General features: G+C 36.4%; 1 protein-coding gene across 14 annotated transcripts in view; it reads right to left on the minus strand.

The window, feature by feature from the left end:
• Positions 1–20,633, minus strand: part of LOC144582018 (uncharacterized) — an 821,808-nt gene that overhangs the window by 584,345 nt on the left and 216,830 nt on the right. For 5 of the 14 annotated variants that reach the window (XR_013533676.1, XM_078368276.1, XM_078368274.1 and 2 more), the window contains 2 exons: positions 19,713–19,890; positions 412–16,676 (listed from right to left, as the gene is read on the minus strand). The exons of 4 other annotated variants lie outside the window; for them this stretch is intronic. The gene's annotated coding sequence lies outside the window, so the exon portion shown is untranslated. The remainder of the gene's footprint in view (positions 1–411; positions 16,677–19,712; positions 19,891–20,633) is intronic. 5 more of the 14 variants (XM_078368275.1, XM_078368267.1, XM_078368265.1 and 2 more) reach the window with 2 other exon arrangements.

A 20,633-nucleotide genomic window follows, 5' to 3' on the forward strand; every position in this document is an offset into this window, starting at 1 on the left:
ATCATAATAAGCTCATTAAAATCCAGTTCAGTCTGACATTTTCCCTTTTACCTTTTCAATCTTTTTATAGTTTCAAATCATTAACTATCAGCATGAAGCTCAAAGGTAGCTCTAGCCATCTATGAAACAGTGACACATTTGACAATAATACTTTTGAAGAGCCTGTCACAGTCTCTCCCCAAACAAGTCTCATTAGTGCTCAAACTGTCTTTCTTTTCTCTCTGCTTCTTTTCTCCTGATTTCTCCCTAATTAGCTTGTTTTTTTATGCTTCCTCGTTCCACAGTGTGAGCTTATAACAAAAAAAAAAAGAGATGGATGTCATTTCCATGAACCCCAAGGCCAAGTTAATCAGCAGAATTAATGACTCTATTACCCATTAGGCTGGGCGGGGGGGGGGGGGTGGCACTTACCTCCAAGCACCCAGCATTCGCTTTCTCCCATACTCCATTTTGCTCTGACAATTGTAAACTTTTGCTCTCTCAGAGGAAACTCTGAGGTTCAATCTGTTTGTACAACATTTCTTTTCCCCTTCAGGGTGTGAATCAGGGGAGAGGTTGAGAAAGTAGCCACCTCTGTCGGTCTGCAGTGTCCATGCTGAGACGCTATGGTTCCATTAAATGAGTACAGACAAGAGGCATTCTCAGGGAAGGCTGGAGAGAGTCCTAGCCTGGTGCTCCCTGTATGACTCAGCACAAGCGGTAACTCCTCACTGCAGAACGTTTCATAGTTGCAGCATCACAAAAAATGCCTTTGCACTTTTTAAAAACCGTTCTGTGAAAGTAAAAGACCTGTAGAGATTTAAGCCAGCCAACAAGTTGATTGGATAAATTTTTAACAAACAGGCATGATGGGGGGTTGAATAATTTTTGAAAATATATTTTTGGATAGAGGTGCAAACATTTCTAATAGTTATTTCCTCTTTAACAGGGTTCAGTAAATATCCTTGTACCCTTAAAGTCAATGTAACAAAACCAATTAAGCATCTTGCATGTGTTCAAAATGCTTTATTTTAGAAGCATCTACCTGAAACCTATCAAAAGAGTAGATTTTAATTTTCATAACTCAACAAAATATTCCCCCCCGTCCCATAGAAGTTCTGTTTAATTTTTAATTGATAGTTTAATTTTAACCGATAAAAAAATAAAGAAGATACAGATTTATCTGGGTACCCAAATAGACATCTAAAGTGTATACATATGAAGACCATTTCAGATAAAATACTTCTTTCATTTGTGTTGGTTAGAACTCCTCTCTGATCTAGTAGAAAAAGTTTTTAGATGTCATTTGGTAAGTTATCTTTGCCCAAAGAGATTTTCAGAAAAAACTGTTTTTAGGAGAAAATTCTGCTCTAGTTAGTTTGAAATATCTCGAGCCAAAAAAGAATACATGTGCTTCTCCCTTCCAGCCTTTGTTTGCCTTTCATTCTCCATTTATTCTACAAAATATACCTGAAAGGATATTGGCAAGAATGATAATCCTGACACTGACTTTATTCTTTTGCCACAGGTATTCGTAGAGACAATGCCATCCTTGTTAATGTGGTCTTCTTTTTTTTTTTTTCAATTATAAAGGAAAATCCTCAGAACATTAAAAAAAAATTAAGCCAATAAGCAGAACTCAAACTTTCAATAAAAATAATTAGACAAAAAATGACATTTCTCAATGGTTGTTAATGAGAATTTTATGTTACATGTACTTCCAAGTACAATTACTGTACTTGGAAGAAAATGGAAGGATACTTGCAATACTTAGAAAGTATCGTTTAGTATAGCTATCTTCAAATATGACTTACAATATAAGCAATCCAACTTATCTTTGATATGTAGATGGTCAGCCGATATGAAATAAAAGAGAATACATCATACAAATAAACATATGACACTTATTCACATAATAAGGGGCCCTAACACTGTATTTTGTGAGTCAATATAACACAATGAGCTTTGTCCCAAATCTGAAACTCAGAGAATAAGAATTCTAGTCCCAACCTGCCAGTCTTTCAGATGATTAGGGGAGAGAAAGGAAGAAAAAGTAGTGCAAATATTAGCATCTTCTTTGACTTATCTGTATACAAGGAATAATAATAGTACCGTATTAAACCATGGTGCAGGTAAATGGAAAATAGTTTTTGAAAATAATTACAAAGATTCCTACCACACCAAAAAGAAATTAATTATCAGGACACTTTTCAAGAATGTACACACATATACATTGAGAGTTGTATTTGTATCTGTGTGTGTATTATTCCTTTGTCACAGAGAAATGCTCTTTATTTTTATCTTCCTTCTCCATCCTTTGCACAGAAGATGCAAGATAATAGATTTTTGGAGATTTCTCAATTATCTTTGTATGAGGTTCTCCTCCTGAGTTTTCTCATAGCATCCTCTAGTTCCCTTCCTGTGATATTCATCTCATTTGTCTCTGTCTGTTCCATGAGAGAGAAATGAAGGCAGGAACTGTGCTGTGTTTCCAATCATTCCCAAGTACCCAGTAGTGTCTGTCTCATAGCTGGCATGAGCTATTTGTTAAATACACAAGTGGGGGAAAACTGAATTGACCAATTTAAGCCTAAATTCGCAGATATAAACTTTATTTTCCTTATAGAGCCATTCACAGTTACTTCTAGTTTACCTATAATCTGCCTTTTAAATAACCTAAGACATATCTCAGAATGTATAAAAGTATGAGAGTGGCTTTGTGTTCATTGCAGAAGAGTAAAGTTGATAGAATCAATGGTCAGGTCAAACATATTACTTTACTGGTCATTCTTTTGTCCTTTATTCCTTTTAATATTGAAATTTTCAATAATATAAATAAATACAAGAAAATCGTCAGCATTTTTAAGTAGGAATGTTTCCAATTTCCAGCAGAGAAAAGAGTTTGTTATTTACTCACTTTACTTGAGAAAAGAGGGTCCTCAACCATGACTATACAATAGAATCATTTGGAGTGCTTTAAAAAATGTTGTTGTTCAGGTCCCACTGCAGAGATTCCCATTTAACTAATCTAGGTTGGGGCCCAGGCATTGTCATCCTAATATGCAGCCTGGGTTGAGAGCCCTGTCCTAGAAGACGGTGAACGGGAGTCCCAGCTATGGAATAACACCTTTATATTGGGTTCTCCCATAAAGATCCTCCTGTGCCATGAGAAGTCAACATCTTCCTTCGTAGAGACACTTACCATCTCTATTTCAGTGCTTCTGATGTGGACGAACTCTATAGATCATTCTCACAGCAGCAATTGTGCAGCAAGGCACTAAAGAATTCAGATTCACAATGTCATGTCAGCCTCTAGGAGCACTGGCATATATTTCTCATTTCTAAAACTGGTCTGATATCAGAATCAATTGAGGAACTTTAGAAGAAGACTTTTAGGGGAGGAACTTCTTAAAAATGCTATTTCAAGGCACCACAGGTATTAACTGAATCAGAGTCTCTGAGGACAAAGTCTTGTAATATGCATTTCTATCAAACTCCCCCAAGCAAGTTTTACATTCCAGCTAAATAGTTGTTAGAACTGCATAGATTTTAAAAAAGCGTAAGTATGTCATAAATGTATAGAAATATGTATATCAGTCTGAAAAACATCTTTCTATGTATGGTAGGAAGGCTGTAGCCTTTGGACTGTGACACATGTGCTTTAGAAGTCTGGCTTCATCAAAACTAAGTCATATGACCATGGGTTATCTACTCAAAGCCTCTGTGCAGCTAAGAAAATGAGGATAACAAGAATATGCCCTTCATAGAAATGCTGTGACCTACCCAGCAATGCAGAGCACAAGAGAAATGGCAAGACGTTAATTCCTTTCTCCTCCTTCCTACCCTGTGAAATGTGACCAGTGGAAAAAAGAGTAAAACAAATAGGTAAGTAGAAAGAAAGGCTGACATCCTAGGAAATATGAACATATGATGATATCAAGAACATGTGAATCATTTTCTTTCCATCTAAATCACTTCCAATAATGAACGGGTAAGAAGAATCTCAAAGCTAAATTTCTCTGGCATTCAAATTACTTAAAGACTAAACGATTTTCTGAAATAGTTTGCTGAACTCACGGCATAGCCATGTGTAGCTGGTTCTAGTAAAGGGTTTGGAAACAATTCAGATGCTATGACTCATGACGAATTGATGAAAGAAAAAAATCAGATTCTATTTGAAATTGCAGGTATTATTTACAATAAAGAAAGATACATTAAAATCAGGTCCCTCTACCTCCCATTTCACTTTTCTCAGAGGAGAAAACTTGGCTTCTATTCCTTTATTTATCAATAATATCAGAAGTCAATAGCTCTATGAAACCGCTCCTAAAAATCCTCTTCCGAACAAGGTGAATTCAGTTCAACAAATATTTATTGAATAACTTTTACACCAAAAACATCCTTCCCTGTACCCCCAGATCACCTGGAATAGGCCTTTATTATTGCACTTTCACACAATTTTGTAAATATGTATTTCCTTTCCTCCCTCCTACTAGACTGTGTGTTCCTCCAAGGCAGAAACCAGCACATATTTGTTTTTGAATGCCTCTTGCTCAACACAGTGCCGAAAATACAGTGGTCTGGGGTTGGGAGAGAAACAGAATGAAGAATGCTAATTTATCTAATAATAAGGTACTGTGTATGAAAATTTTATGAAGGTGTATATCAAGCATTTGACAAAGACCTATCCTATTCATAGACTGATGCAAAACCAATGTAAATAAAATATTAGCAAGCTGAATCTAGAAGGACACTAATATAATAACTAATGAATCCTTACTAAATGATCATGCCATCTCAACATTGTGTTTTTTTTCATTTTTAGAAGTTGTTTTATTTTTTTAATATTTTTCATATTTTTGTTTAGAGCATTTATGCTTTACCTTATGTAATGTATGGGGTATATTTACTGGTTACCCCACTGAGAGGGTGTTTGGAGGTGGTGCTTTTGGTAGGTGATTAGATTTAGATTATATTATGACAATGGGACCCTCATGATGTGATTAGTATCCCTATGAGGAAAAAAATAAAATAAAATAAATTGATCCCTCTCTCCAGGCACATGTGAGTCATCTGAGCACCTAGCAAGAAGAGAGCTGTCAAAAAGCCATGAAAAGAGCTCTCACAAGAAACCAAATCTGCTGGTGCCTTGATCTTGGATGTTCCAACCTCCAGAACTGTGGAAAACTAATGTATGTTGCATAAGCCACACAATCCACAATATGTTATAGCAGCCATAGCTAACTAAGATACATACTAAGCAATGAAATTTTGATAAAAATTTTTGGACACTAAGACTCTAGAGTGCTTCCTGGTTAACAAATGGATATGCTGGCAAGATGACACATCTGATTCCCTGAGGAAAAGGCATGGAACCTCTGCACCACCCACCCTCACAATCCTGCCCTATGTATATTTCTGTTTGGCTTATTCTGAGTTGCAGCCCTTTTGACAAAGCTGTAATGGTAAGTATAGCACTATCCTGAATTATGTCCTTCTACCTAATTATCAATCCTAGGAGTGAGGGGGAATTGGAGGTGTGGGAGTCCCTGACTTTGTAGCCAAGTCAGGAAGAAGTTCAGGTAGCCTGTGGACTTCATGTGTAGCCACAGTGTGACACTACGTTACATAGTGTCAGAATTGGATTGAACTGCCCCTTTGACAACCCCTTGATGTCAAAGAATTCATGTCAAAATGCAGGTCCTGACAAACAAAGCTTAAAAGTAAACCTCAAAAAGTTCAAACGCCTTCCAAGTAACTTAAATAAGTCCCAGAATCCAAAAATCTTCAAAGAAATATGAAAGAATCAGAACCCATAACATAAAATCTCCAATATATGACAAATAATAAAAATTATCAGGCATACAGCTGGGCCCACAGTAGCTCATGCCTGTAATCCCAGCTACTCAGGAGGCTGAGGTGGGATAATTGTTTGAACTGTGGTGGCAAAGGTTGCAGTGCACTGAGACTGTGCCACTGCACTCCAGCCTTGGTGACACAGCAAGACCCTGTCTCAAAAAGAAAGAAGAAGAAAGAAGAAGGAGGAGGAGGAGGAGGAGGGGGAGGAGGAGGAGGAGGGGAGGAGGAGGAGGAGGAGGAAGAGAAAAAGAGAAAAAAAAGAGATCCTAGCCAGTGCAATTTTTAAAAGGATAAAAAATTAAAGCTTTTAAAAAAAATTATCAGGCATGCAAAGAGGCAGGAAAATTCAACAAATAATGATGAGAGAAAAATAAGCAATAAAAACAGACCCAGAAATGACACAGACCCAGATAATAGACCCAGATAATAGAATGGAAAATACAATAAAACTACAATTATAAATATACTGCATGTGTTCAATAAGGGAGAGAAAAGCATGAGCGCTCTAAGCAGAAATATGAAAAATATAAAAAAAGAAACAAAACAAACTTCTAAAAATGAAAAAATACAACATACAAGATTAAAAATATCTCAAATGGATAAACAGTAGGATATTTCAGAAGAAAACATGAATGAGCTTGAGTACATAACAAAAGAAACTACATGAAATGAAAAAGAAAAAAGATAGGGAAAAAACCATGAGAACATGAGAAAAATGTAAGACAACCTCAATTATTTCAATAGGCATTTAAATGAAATCCCAGAAAGGTAAGAGAAGAGGAAGGGAACAAAATATTCAAAACAATGATGGCCAAATATTCTCAAGATGTGATGAAAACTACAAACCACAGTTTCATTGCTTCAAAAAAGTGGAACAAAGAAAATCTTACAGGCATACAGTGGAAAAAAAAAGAGATCTATTATTTGTGGAGGGAAAAGAATATCATCAGATTTATCAGAAGCTACGCAAGCCAAAACACAGTGGAACAACAACTTTAAGGTACTGAAAGAAAACATCTCGCAACATAGAATCCTATACCCAGAGAAAATATTTTTCAAAGTCATTGACAAAATAAAGACATTTTATATGTACGAAAGCTGAAAGAGTGCTTAGCAACCAAATCTGCACTATAAAAAATGCTAAAGGAAATTCTTCAAGCAAATGATCAGGAAATCTGGATCTAAGCAGAGGAGTGAAGCACACCAGAAACAGTCAGTATAAAGGCTGATATGAAGGATGTTTTGTGTTTTTCTAAATCAGCTTAAAAGATAATTGCTTAAAGTAAAAATAGTAAAACAGATTGTGAGTTCGTTACATATGTAGAAGTGTGTAACGAAAGAAGCACAAAGGCCAGGAGACGGGAATAAAAGTATATGTTTGTAAGATTGTTATACAACATGTGAACTGGTATAATTCTAGCAGGCCTTTTCAGACAAACAGACATGCTGCTTCCAAAATTCACATGGCAATGCAAAGGTCTTAGAATAATTATTTAGAAGATAAAGTTAGAAGACTTATGCTACCTAATTTCAAGACATACCATAAAAGCTACTGTAATCCAGACAGTATGGTGTTGGTGAAAACAGACACAAAGATCAATAGAATCCAGAAATAGACTCACACACAAATGGTCAATTGATTTTTGACAACATGTCAAAAACATATAATGGGGGAAACTATAATCTTTTCAGCAAATGGTGCTAGAAAAATTACTTGGATAGCTATGGGCAAAAATGAAAAGAAATTTAGTTCTTAACTCTCAAAATATTTAAAATTAACTCAAATAAGAACTTAGGGCCAAATCCAAGAGCTAAAACTATAAAACTTGTAGAATAAAACATAGACAGTGTTAGAGACCTTCAGCTTGGCAAAGATTTTTTTTAAGTAGTACACCAAAAACCACAATCCAAGGAAGAAAAAAACTGATAAATTGAGTTTAAAGTCTTCTGTTCTTCAAATAACAATGCAATGAAAATGAAAAGGCAAGGCACAGACTGAAAAAAAATTGCAAAATACATACCCAACAAAGAAGCTAGTAATCTAGAATATATAATAATGCTGTTAACACAATCATAAGAAGACACACAACTCAGTAAAAATTGAGCAAAATATTTGATTGAACACACTCTTCACCAAGAAAATATGCAGATGGGAAATAAACACATAAACAGATGCTTAACATTATTATTCATTAGAGACTTGTGAATTAAAGTCACAATAAACTACCACTACCCACCCACTAGGATGGACAAAATTTAAGGTCTGACCATACAGAATAAACTTAATGTTCTTTTGTCACAAGAATCAAGAAATATTAAACAAAAAGACTGACAAATTGAGCATATAAAATTAAGCACTTCCATATACTGGGAAACTAAAAGCACTATAAACATATTTTAAAACCAAAAATTAAACTGGAAAATGATATTTATAGAACACATGACAATGAGTTACTAACCTTAAATGCAAATAATTCTCACAAATTACTTTTTAATTCAAAAGGACAAAAACTACCAAGTCCACAAAGAAAAATGATCAATAATAATAACAATGCTCTTTCTCACTTATTATCAAAGAAATAAACAAGCAACTAGATAACATCACAATAAATCGACAAAATTACCAGCAAGCCTTTAACTGTCCACTAAAGGACACAACCAAAAATATATATAAATAAAATGAATGAATTAGTGTTCTTCTGAATAGATATTCCATTATAAAAACAAAAATATTTCTAAATTAATTTATATTAACTCAATGAAAACCTTTTAAAGATGTATTCAAATGCCCATTCAAAATTTCAAAATAGTAATTTTGAAAAATTGGCAAAATGGAGTTTAAAACTATTTCTAATTATTATTCAAAGTCATTAGAGCCATAAGTGATTGCCTGAGCCCAGGAGTTTTAGACCAGCCTTGGCAACATAGTGAGACCCCTGTCTCTACAAAATATTTAAAGATTAGCCAGGTACAGCACCAGGTACCTATAGACCTCACTACTTCAGAGGCTGAGGCAGGAGAATGTTTAAGAGTTGGAGGCTACAGTGAGCTGTAATCACGCCACTGCACTCCAGCCTGGACAACGAAAGAGATCTTAACAACAACAACAATTATACAGTGGGAACTTTCTTTTGGCATATCATAAAACCTCAGAAGCATAAAGCAAAAAAACCAATGAACTGGTCCTATAAACTTAAAACATCATTTTAAGAGGAAAATAAAGCATATTCAACATATTTCTCAATTAAAAAAGCATATTGGGAAATGACATTTGCAAAACATATGGAAAAGGATTATTAGCCTTAATATTCAAAGAATTCAAACAAATTATATGGGATTTAAAAAATGTAATAGGACAAGAGCAGGCAATTACTCAAAGGAAAAACTTTGAAATAGCAATCATAAAAAGATGTTCTTTCTTGTAAACAAAGAAATGCAAATTAAAGCAACCATATATACACTAGTAGATTGGCAAAGATGAACATCAAAATCTGTATTAAAAAGGGAACAGAAAATCAGACACCTGTGATTATCGACAAGAATTTCAATTCGTGTGCCTGTTCTAGAGATCATTTTGGTAGGCCCCTAGCAGTCATGAAGGGAGAAAGGAGAAAAGAAAGGGAGAAGAGAGTGAGTGAAGGAGAGAGGGAGAACAGAAAGAGAGACAGAAAGAAAATATAAAAAATAAATATTCTTTCTCTCAAATATTAAATAAATAGTGAATAAACAAGGCAATGTCCTACATCTGTTAAAATGATAATGTAGAATATTTTGTCATGAATGTTCAAAATCTGTATAAAATATTCACATTGTTATTTATAAGTATAGTGTGTGTGTGTGTGTGTATGATAGTTTGAATAGTGTGATCCTAATCACAAAACATTGGGTGTGTAGGCACCTGCGTGCATGTATGCATGTATGAAGAGGCACCTGGAACAGTTTTCACCAGTGTATTAGGATTGGTCATTTCTTGATGAAAAAATTCTATGTGATTATTATATTAACCTTTATGCTTCTCTAATCATTTGAATTTTTTAAATAATGAGCTCGTCTCAGTTTTAAAGCAATAAAGCTACTTTTCAAATGTGAGTCATCCAATGAGATGAGAATTTAATAGTATATGAGTGATTACATAAAAACATATCTTCTTGGAGCTGTCTTTCTGTTAAGATCAATGTCTTTACTCCTTTTCCTCTTCACTTTGGAAGAGACAGAGGAGAAGCAGAAAGCAGGAAGAATTTGATAATAATCCAAATATAAAATCATTAGTTCATTTTCTTTTTAGTGGTTTTAGTAACTGAATTTCATTTTAGGTCAGCATTCTTTTGGATATTTCGAAAGAAACAAAATAGAAGGTAAAGATAATACGTCATGAATATGTTCTAAGATCACTCATGTTCAAGCAAAGTATTAGTGTGGCATGCAAAGGCAGGGAAAGAGGCAGAAGAAAGCAAGATAACAAGCACTGAGCATGAGGAGGTGGAATGGAAACCATGAGAGATGCTAAGGGTAAGGGTGAAAACAGAAAACGATAGAAAATTTATAATCAAGAATTACAGGATAGGATGAATTTGGAGAAGCCATCCAAAAGAACGATTTAAGTAAATCAAATGTTCAGAGCCAGTGCTCATTCATTTATCCTTTTGGTCCAAATCCAGTCAGATATTACCTCCAGGTGCAACATTTGGCACCGAGATGAGCATTAAAGTTAAATATTTATTGGTGCCTTAATATTGTCAGAGACTTGTTCCAACTCTGACCCAGGTTTGTTTCCCTCAGGAAGTGTTGTATGATGCTTAATCCTGATCTCCCTAAGATTTAAGAAATATCCTAGAGTTCTTATTTTCATTTCTAATGTCAGTTCAAAGAAGTCAGCTGTCTTTTACATTAATGTCTGGGCCATAACTCTGCCTTTAAATATTGAAGGTAATCTGGATTATTTTTTCGATGGGGTAAATTTAACCAATATGGCAGATAATGACTATCCCAAACAATATCAGACACTTCATAAATAGATACTCTATATCACAATGCATTTCAAAATGCCTAATACTTTCTCCCAGCCATTCTAATTCTAGAAATTGTTACTAAAGAAATTCTTGGGTAGACATAAAAATGTATTTACAAATGCTAACACTATTTTCAACAGAAAAATATTTTTTAAATTATGAATGCAGGTTACATGTTCAAACAATAAGAAGCAAGATAAATGAATTTGAATACAGACATTAGATGTTCCTCACTAAAATCCATTAATGTTAACTTTCATTAAAATGACAATTTTCAGAACCAAACTGCATAGAAATAGTGGTATCGCTAGGGTGAAGAAGTACTACAGTGTGCTTTATGGATATGCCATTCAAATGTTTGACAATCACAGGTTAACACCTCTCGTATGCTGCACACAAAGAAGATTGAATTGTGTGCCATATTTACAACAGCCATTAAGTGCTGTCTTCATATCTGCTGCACATGATGGCTTGACTTACTTGACTTCTCAAATATTATTTCCTTGTCTCCATTCAGAGTTTGACCTAAGACTACTTCTTTGGCCCATCTTCCCCAGTTGGTCAAATTGTATAATTAAGCAGGAAGCATCTCAGATTGGTCCATGTTTTGAAGTAGGTTTGAGAGATGCATGGATATACAGTAACCTAGGAAAACACTGTGTATAATCCATTCTGTCATTTTGCAATGCCTGTTCTTAAAGGGCACACTCATAGAGCAGTCTTGACATCATTCCAAAGGACTGTCGTCACATTATCTAGGTCACACACTACAAGCAATGTACTTAGAAAGTGTTCATCCCAAGGTTTAGGACAGGGAAGATATTTTGATCTGAAATTGATCATAATACTAAAAATAAAGTAGAATTGCACATGCCACATTATTGAGTAGGATCCAAAAAAGATATGTTTTTCTCTAACATGAAAAGTAACTAAGAAGCCTTAGTTAAGAAATCATAATTACTTTCAAAATTCAGAGGATGATTCCATTGATTTGACTGGCTTCTTTTTAAAGAACTAATTCCATCATAAACCTCTGTTGTGAATTTTTGAGCCAATTATTTGGAACACTCATTTCAGACAAGCTAGATACTGGCAGTAGTTTTGAATTGACTTAGTTTGTTTCAAGGATTCAATTTTACCTGTGCCATTTCTTGTTCAAGCAACAGGTAAGATTACAATAGCATAGATTAGGGGATATGCTTTAGTGAAGTACTGAGAGAGATTTGCCTAGTTCCTGCCACTCCATGTTCAACAACTGTTAAATTACTAATGGGGAGATATTTCAAGACTTGACTTGATTGATTTCAAACTTGCTTAGGAAGCAACAAATAAAGAAAAATACATGGATTTGCATATAGTGTCTATGTGGCCCTTGAGAATCAGTTTACCCATTGCTGAAACAGAAATAAAATCTACCTCAGAGAACTCTCAGAAGAATTAAATGAAATGAGCTGCAGAAACCATGAAAACTACATTAATATTCTTTTCTTTTTCACTTTGTCCTATAGTTACTTAATATCAGGACTATAGTTTTGACCATAATTAATTTTGTTGTTGTTGCTTGTTGTTTTTAACAGTTTATCTTTTAGGTAGTTTTAGGTTCACAGAAAAATTGAGAGGATGGTGTAGAGATTCTTTATATACCCACAACTCCCACACATGCATAGCCTCCCCAACAATCAGCATCCCCACCAGAGGGCATGTCTGTGGCAATTGATAAACCTACATTGGTGCATTTCATACAAAGTCCATAGTTCACACTGAGGTTCACTCGTGGTGTTGTGCATTCTCTGGGCTTAGAAAAAATATATAGTGGTATGTGTCTATGGTTATAGTATCATACAGATTATTTTTGTCTTAAAAATTCTCTATGCTCCACTTATTCATTTCTCTTCTCTACCACCCAATCCCTGGAAACCACTGATCTTTTTACTATCTTCATAGTTTTGCATGCATTTCTTTAAAGAAATGTCATGTAGGTGGGATCGTACAAGATGTTGCCCTTTCATGCTGATTTCCTTCACTTACTAAGATGCATTTAACTTTTGTCCATGCCTTTTCACGGCTTGATTAGTCATTTCTCTTTGCACTAATTAGTATTTCATTTTCTGGATGTTCCATAGTTTGTCCATTTGCCTGGTGAAGGGCATCTTGGTTGCTTTTAAGTTTTGGCAATCATGAATAAAGCTGCCATAAATATCTGCATGCAGATTTTTGGATGGACATAAGTTTTCAGTTCCTTTGGGTAAATATCAAGGAGTGTAATTGCTGGATCATAGGGGAAGGGTATATTTAGTTTTGTGAGAAACCGCCAAATTGTCTTGCAAAGTGGCCATGCCATTTTGCATTCCCACCAAAAGGAACAAGAGTTTCTTTTGCTACACATTCTGATCAGCATTTACTGTTGTCATTGTTCCAGAGTTGGGCCATTCTAATAGATATTTAGTGGTATGTCACTGCATTTTAATTAGCATTTCTCTAATGATATATGATATGGAGCACCTTTTCACATTCTTCTTTGCCATTTTGTATGTCTTCTTTGGTGAAGTGTCTGTTAATTTGGCCCATGTTTCAGTCAGATTGCTTGTTTTCTTATTGTTGAATTTTTATAGTTCTTTGTCTATTTGGCATTACATTTATTTTTCTGATATGCCTTTTGCAAATATTTAATCCCAGTCTGTAGCTTGTCTTCTCATTCTCTTGACCCTGTCTTTTGCAGAGCAGATATTTTTACTTTTAATGAAGCCCAGCTGATCAATTATGTTTTTACGGATCACGTTTTGTTATCTTATCTGATGTCATCATCACACCTAAGGTCATCTAGGATTTTTCCTATATTTTCTTGTAGAAGTTTTATGTTTTGTGTTTTATATTTAGGTCCATGACCCATTTTGTGAAAGGTGTAAGGTCTGTGTCTAGATTCTTTTTCTTTTTTCCTTTTTTTTTTTTTTTGCATGTGGATGTTCAGTTGTTCCAGCACCATTTGTTGAAAAGACTATTTCTCCATTATGTTATTTTTGCTTTTTTGTTAAAGAACAGTTTGTTACACTTATGTGGATCTATTTCTGAGTTCTCCACTCTGTTCCATTGATTCATCTGTTCTTATCCCCATACCACACTGCCATAATTACTACAGCTTCATACTAAGTCTTGATACAATCACTTTTTTCTCTTTTTTATCACAACAGTTAATTTTTACTAAAAATTCTGGAGTGATCATAGAAGTAATGAAGTCTGTGTCATGTAAAGTCCAATATATCCTTGGATGGTTGTGGCAGTGATGGTCAAATATCAGCAGAACTATTGAAAACATCTTTTCTGGAACTATGTGGTCCAGTCCTTTCACCCTTATATCATCATAAAAAGTATGCAAAACAGTGACTTAAACCAGCAAACATTTTATTTGCTCATAATTTTATGGGTCAATATTTTGAACAAGGCTCAACTGCGTGGCTCTTCTACTCCAGCTAGCGTTCACTGAGAGCATTCCCTTGGCTGCATTCAGTTGGCGAACGGATTCTGGTAAAATCCCAAGAAGTCCTCACTCACATGTCTAGTGCCCTAGTGCACCTCTATATGACATCCTCTTTCTCCAAGTAACTAGCCTGAGATCACCTGCGGCATTATCACCTCAGAAAGATGAGAAAGCTACCGTAGGGAGCGGTAGTAGCTCCAAAGCGACTGGCTTCCAAGAGGAAATAGTCTAAAAGGAGCTTCCAGACCTTCAAAGCCCAGACTCAGATATTTTGCAACAACCCCTGTTCCATGTTCTACTGATTAAAACTAGTTACAGGCCAGCTCAGATTCAAGGAAAGGGGAAATACACACCAGCTCTTGATGAGAGCTGCAACAAAGAACTTGCCGCCACTTTTAATCCATCACAGTCATGTCTTCTAGAGATGCTGTAGTGCGGTCACGGTGCTCCTTTTGATTCAACCTAATCATTAGGAGTTACGTGGTATAGTGAGTGGGCGTAGAATTATCCCACAGTGAGTTTTTAATCCCCCACCCCAAAATCTGAGTAATTTATAAAGAAACGAGGTTCATTTGGCTCACAATTCTGCAGACACCAACATCCGCAGACACCAATTCAAGCAAGGCACCAACATCTGCTCAGCCTCTGGTGAGACCTCAGGAAGTTTACAATCATGATGGAAGGCAAAGGGGAAGCAGGAGTGTCACATGGCAAGAGAGGGAGCAAGAAGGAGAGGAGGAGATGCCAGGTTCTTTTAAACAGCCAGATCTCACATGAACTAATAGAGTGAGAACTCACTCATTCCTGCAAGGACAGCACCAAGACACTCACAAGAGATTCGCCTCCATGATGCAAACACCTCCCACCAGGCCCCACCTCCAACACTGGGATCACATTTCAACATGAGGTTTGGAAGGCACAAACGTCCAAATCATATCACCCACTTGACCACATTCTCACCAAGCATGTCACTCTTACATCTTCATGTAGCTCCACAGAAAGTGGCACAGACAGTGGCACACTCAGCGAATTGCCCTTCCTCTCATATTCCAGGAAGAAAATCCACCATTCTTTTACTTGTGTGCTGCTTAGAAGGTGATCTTAATTAAACTGTAGAATGGCAAACGCTAGTATGGAGAAGGGGCAGCCAATAGGGAGAGGATATGAGTCAGGTTCATTAGTCACTCAGCAGCAAGTTGGTAGCCCTTCTCTTAGAAAAGATTGTTTTAAAAAGCTAAAACTTCATATTATATAAAGCCACCATCATTTCTCCATCTGCCAATCAAAGTAGATCTATCCTGACCTGCCTTCGAGGCACACTCTACTACTCTTGGGGCCTCACACAAGCATCTGTGAAGAGGAAGCTCTGGAGAGGATGTTTCAAGTTCACATTTACAGTCTGAGAAAGCAGACGGTATTCTCTTAAATATCATTTCTCAGATATTCACTTATTTGTTTTAGAACTGAGGCAGAATATTTAAATAATAGCATTCCTTGATCTTTAAGACCCAAAATGCTGGTAGGCCCCTACCTTTAAGACCAGTGGTGATGGAAAAGCAAATGATAATGATTTCTGAATCCTAACTCAAGAAGCTTCTGGTCATGTCATATGCGCTTCCTGCCTCTACCTATGCTTTGCCTTAACTTAGAATCCACTTCTTTCTGAAAGCCTTCTATGGCCCCGCCGGGTGAGCTGCACCTCCTATATACTTTTCTCTCACCCGGTACTTGTGCCCATCAAAGTCCCTGCAATTACCCATGTACATATCTGTCTCCTTCATTAGATATCCTCCTCCAAAATAAGAACCCCACTTTCTCCACCCTGGAATCCCCAGTCCTCGGCACAGTGCTTAGCATAGGTCAGCTGTGCGATGTGTCCTGGATTCATGAGCAGCTTTCAGTGACAGCATCGCATTAGCTCTTGACTGCAGCCTTCTGAAGGAAGCGAGGAAGCTGACACCGAGCGGCTCAGGGACTTCTTTCGTGGCTGAACCATGACCAGAGATCCTGACCTGTGACCCACTGATCTTTTCTCTATGCTGAAAAATCTAGTTTCCATCTTGTATTTTACTTGCTTTGTCTTCTGTGCCATGAAAATACAAAGCTCAGGACTTCCGGTATCACAGAAAGTTGGAGCTAAAGGGGGCCCTAAAAACTGTGTTGTCATAGTCCAACCCAGCATTTCATGCAAAGGAAACCAATCCTGGAGAAAAGTGACTTGTGGCAGATCTTGGCCTAGGACTCAGGCCTACTGGTGCCTCTTACTTTTCCTACCTCTGGTAGAAAGTTACGACAGTGTGATACAGGATCGATAAATGCATCTTTCAATCCAGATTTCAGCCTCCGTCCCAGCCCTATTAATGGAATGCAAATAAATGAATTCAAAAAAAAGGACATGATTTTCCATTCATCTTTCCATTCTGCTTCCACATGCCACAAATGGAGACCATTTGGTGGGGGCTGAAGAGGTGAGAATAGACCCACGACACACAGTTCTGCATCGCCACTCTGCAGGGCTGTCAGTAATATCTTACTTAACATCCTGTCACAGAATTTTCCTTCAGTGTCACCTCGGTCGCTACTGTAACACTCCATAAGAAATAATGCCATCTGTTAAAATACACAAGGCAGGGAAACGCAGCTGCTGTCATCGCACAAAGATGGAATTAGCCAACACTAAGCAATTACTTTCCTTTTAAATTTCACAATTAAAATTTTAGTCTTGCTTTATTTGTATCACAAAAGTCACCACAACATTGTGCCTGTTGAAGTAACAACACCACTCTCTTGATGAAAACATAGAGGAGGAGTTTAGTTGGGGATAATGGTAATTGTTACTCTGTTGCCTTTTTTATAAATATTTTTTAAATTCCATTGGGCGGTGTTAATTATAGGTAGCAGTACTAAGAATAATGGATTCGCTTATAGCATTCACATTTTGGATCTCCTAGTACTCAATTAAAGAAAAAAAAACTCACAAAGTGAAGTTGCTAGCTGATGGAATGATCATTATGCTGCATATCCATTTTTTTTTTTCCGTCTCTCTCCTTGGTAGTAGAAAATTTAATGGAGAAGGAAAGGACTCAGCTCCTAAAGAGACAGGTTTCTAATTTGAACAGAAATGAAATCCTGCCTCTCAGCTTTTATTTCATTCATTGGAAGGGAGCAGATTGCTGGCTAAATAACAGAAGGGTGGACCTATTCAGAGCTTAACTGCTTCAAAAAGCTGTAAGAGATCAACAATTGCATTGGCCGTACTCCATTATGAGGGTGTCAGCAAGCTGGTGTTTCTCTCTTTGATGCATTTTTTTTTGAAACATGGGAATTATGTACTGTATTTTCCGGGAGGAGAGAAATAGGCAAAACCTGTCTTAACTAGTTTTCTGATGGGCAAAGTTCTCTTGCAGGGTAGAACAAAATCAGTGACTTCAATAAACGGTTAAATTGCTAGCTTTACTCCAACTTGTGATGTGTTTATGAATATAAATCACTCAATAAGACCATATGCCAGTGATGCCATGAGTATGGAAATGCCTAAATGTTTGTTACTTGGGCCTTTTTAGACAGGAAGACCTAAATATCTACTCTTCTCGTGATGTCTTTAATAACTCTTCAACTTTCAGCACAGTGTCCACCATCTAAAATATGGTGTTTACTTTTAATAACCTTCCATTGTTGTCTGGTTTATAGATAGAATGGTTTATATTCCAGTTCATCAGTAGGATGGCTCTCAAACTACATGGTGAAAAACACTTAGATCCACCTTAGGATAAGTTCATTCTAAACTCAGCAGTGAAGAGAAAAGCCTTCATAGAAAAATTACTTAATAAGTACCATGTTCTTGGCATTTTAGTAACAAAACTCTCAAAATTAGTTATTTTTAAAATCTGTATACAGCTTGACTTCCCAAACACTGAAAATCCCTTCAGGACCAAGACCATGCCTTATCTATTTGGTTGCACCATCAGATACAACACAGTTTCATCAGTAAGGCAGGCTCAACTTTTGTGAACTAATTAGCTTCAGACATTAAAACCTGAGATGCTCCCATTTTGGATTTATATGTGTTAGTTATTAGATATCTCAGCTGGGGTAGGGCAGGAGGAGGGCAGCTAACAAAATTATTCTCACAAGCAAAATCTTGACAAATTCATTACTCACACACATGGATTTTGTTGGAGTGATTGACCAAAAGCTTGATGAATACAATGATGTCTGATGTATTATCAGAGGAAACTTGATTTTAGGACAGACTGTAACCTCTAGAGGTCCGTGAAGACAAAGGGCCGTATTCAGAAATAAATTGCAATCTGTGACTATAATTCACAATCAAGGCTCTTAAAGTCACAAAATAGCAATGACTACATGTCTGATTACTAATTGAATCAGGCACTACCAGCACTCCAGTGAAGAGCAACCAGACAGAGGAAGCCCCTGGGCCATGCTTGTCTGTATTTTATACCATAAGACACATGTCCAGACAGTCTTCAGTTCTTAAAGATGCTGTTTCTCTTTGTGGAATCAATTATAGAAAAGGAGAAAAATGATGTGCTAGACATTATACCACTCTCTTCAACTGGAGTAACACAGCCAGCTTAACAAGAAAACATGTGTTACTAATGACCTCCTCTGTGTCTTACCTGGCTAGGGAGAGCCCTAAAGCCAGTTTTCAGTTGAGCTCCTATATCATATTACTACTTCTTTTCTGAGCTAAGCTTAAAAGAATGTACAACAACGATGAAAGTACATAGTTAAGAAGCTAGAAAGAAGGCAAAGATTATTTTTCCCTATGCAATACATAATAGATCTTAGGGGTCTCAGAGAGGAAAAGATATACACAATCTGTTCAAACCACCCAATTTCTCATTCAAGTCCCCACTTGCCCATTGCTTACTAGTTCTTCATTTTTTCACAGTCCCTTGACTTTCCTGCCTTCCTCCTTGTTGTTCTCTTTTGGGTCTCATAGATTCCATATACATCCACACCAAGACTCAAGTCCTCACATATATTTAGCATAATCATTTCGCATAACATATGAATATTGCTCAAAGTAGCACATAGGGGAAAAACATATGCAAACCTTTTTACCCTTGATTAAAAGCAACAATTGGGGATAAACCTCTAAGTGTGAATGAAATGAAATAAAATCTTCCCCACTTTAGATTTCCTCAACTGCAATTGCTATTCTTTTTTTCTATTCCAACTATTTTATCTAAGAATGGGTAGCTTCCTGTGAGTTAAAAAGTAGAAAAGAATGAGTTTTAAGGTTAGAGGAAGGGACTCAAGACAAGTTTTAACTCTGCCTCTGCACCCAGATGTGATATGAAGTGGTAAATAAAAAACAACTTATCCCAACTGAAATCTTTAGTGTTAGCTGGAGTCTCACCTACCCACACATGTGCACATGCCGGATGGTTCCATGGCAGTCAGGAGGTTTGAAGCGAAGCATTCTCTTCATCTGCAGCTGGAATACAAGGATTGCCCAGTGAAATAAGATGCTCATTCAGATGGATCCCAAATAAATGGATTTGATCTCAGAAAATATGCAGTTTCTCTTCCTTCAAATTCCTAAAAAGATTTAAACCTTGTAAACATTTTCACCACATCCCAGCCCAATCTCTTTCAGTACCAAATTTAGGCATCTGCCTCCAAATATGCATATGATAATTTCCCTATACACCTCAATATTTGTATAGCTTCTTAGGTTAGATTTGAAAATAACATCAGGCGTTTGTCCTGCATTATCATTTACAGTAGAGCAGCCGGTTTATCACGGTCTATGTGAAGGTTTTCAAAATTTCCAACCTACAACCAAATGCTCTGGCAGATCCTCAGTGGTTAAGCAATCCCCCTCCAATTTTATCTGAATTTGACTTATTCTAAAAATGCAATGGGTTTTATCCTGTGCACATAATCATCAGACCGTATTTATATAATGTTTTAAATCTATTATTGAATGATATGGCCACTGAAAACTGAATCACTCAATAAGAAATTTAAATTTCAGCCACTGAAAACTCCTCATTATCCATGCAGGCCCATTTATTTCACCTGAGATTCCTGAAAGAATACAAAACAAGACAACTTAATTCACGCATGAATCTGCCAATTAATTTCTCCATTTGTATAAGTTATGCGGTGTCTTGCGACTTAGGTAAACAAACAAGATCCTCACCCTAAAAACAGACCATACACATGGAATGTGGATGATGGAGGGCTTCCAAGTCTTCTCTTCCCACCAATATATTATTCAGTTAACAGTATGCAAATGAGTTAACAAGAATACATGCAGAGTTCCTGGAGTAAATAAT

This window comes from Callithrix jacchus, chromosome 4, assembly GCF_049354715.1.
Source record: "Callithrix jacchus isolate 240 chromosome 4, calJac240_pri, whole genome shotgun sequence".
Lineage (NCBI taxonomy): Eukaryota > Metazoa > Chordata > Mammalia > Primates > Cebidae > Callithrix > Callithrix jacchus.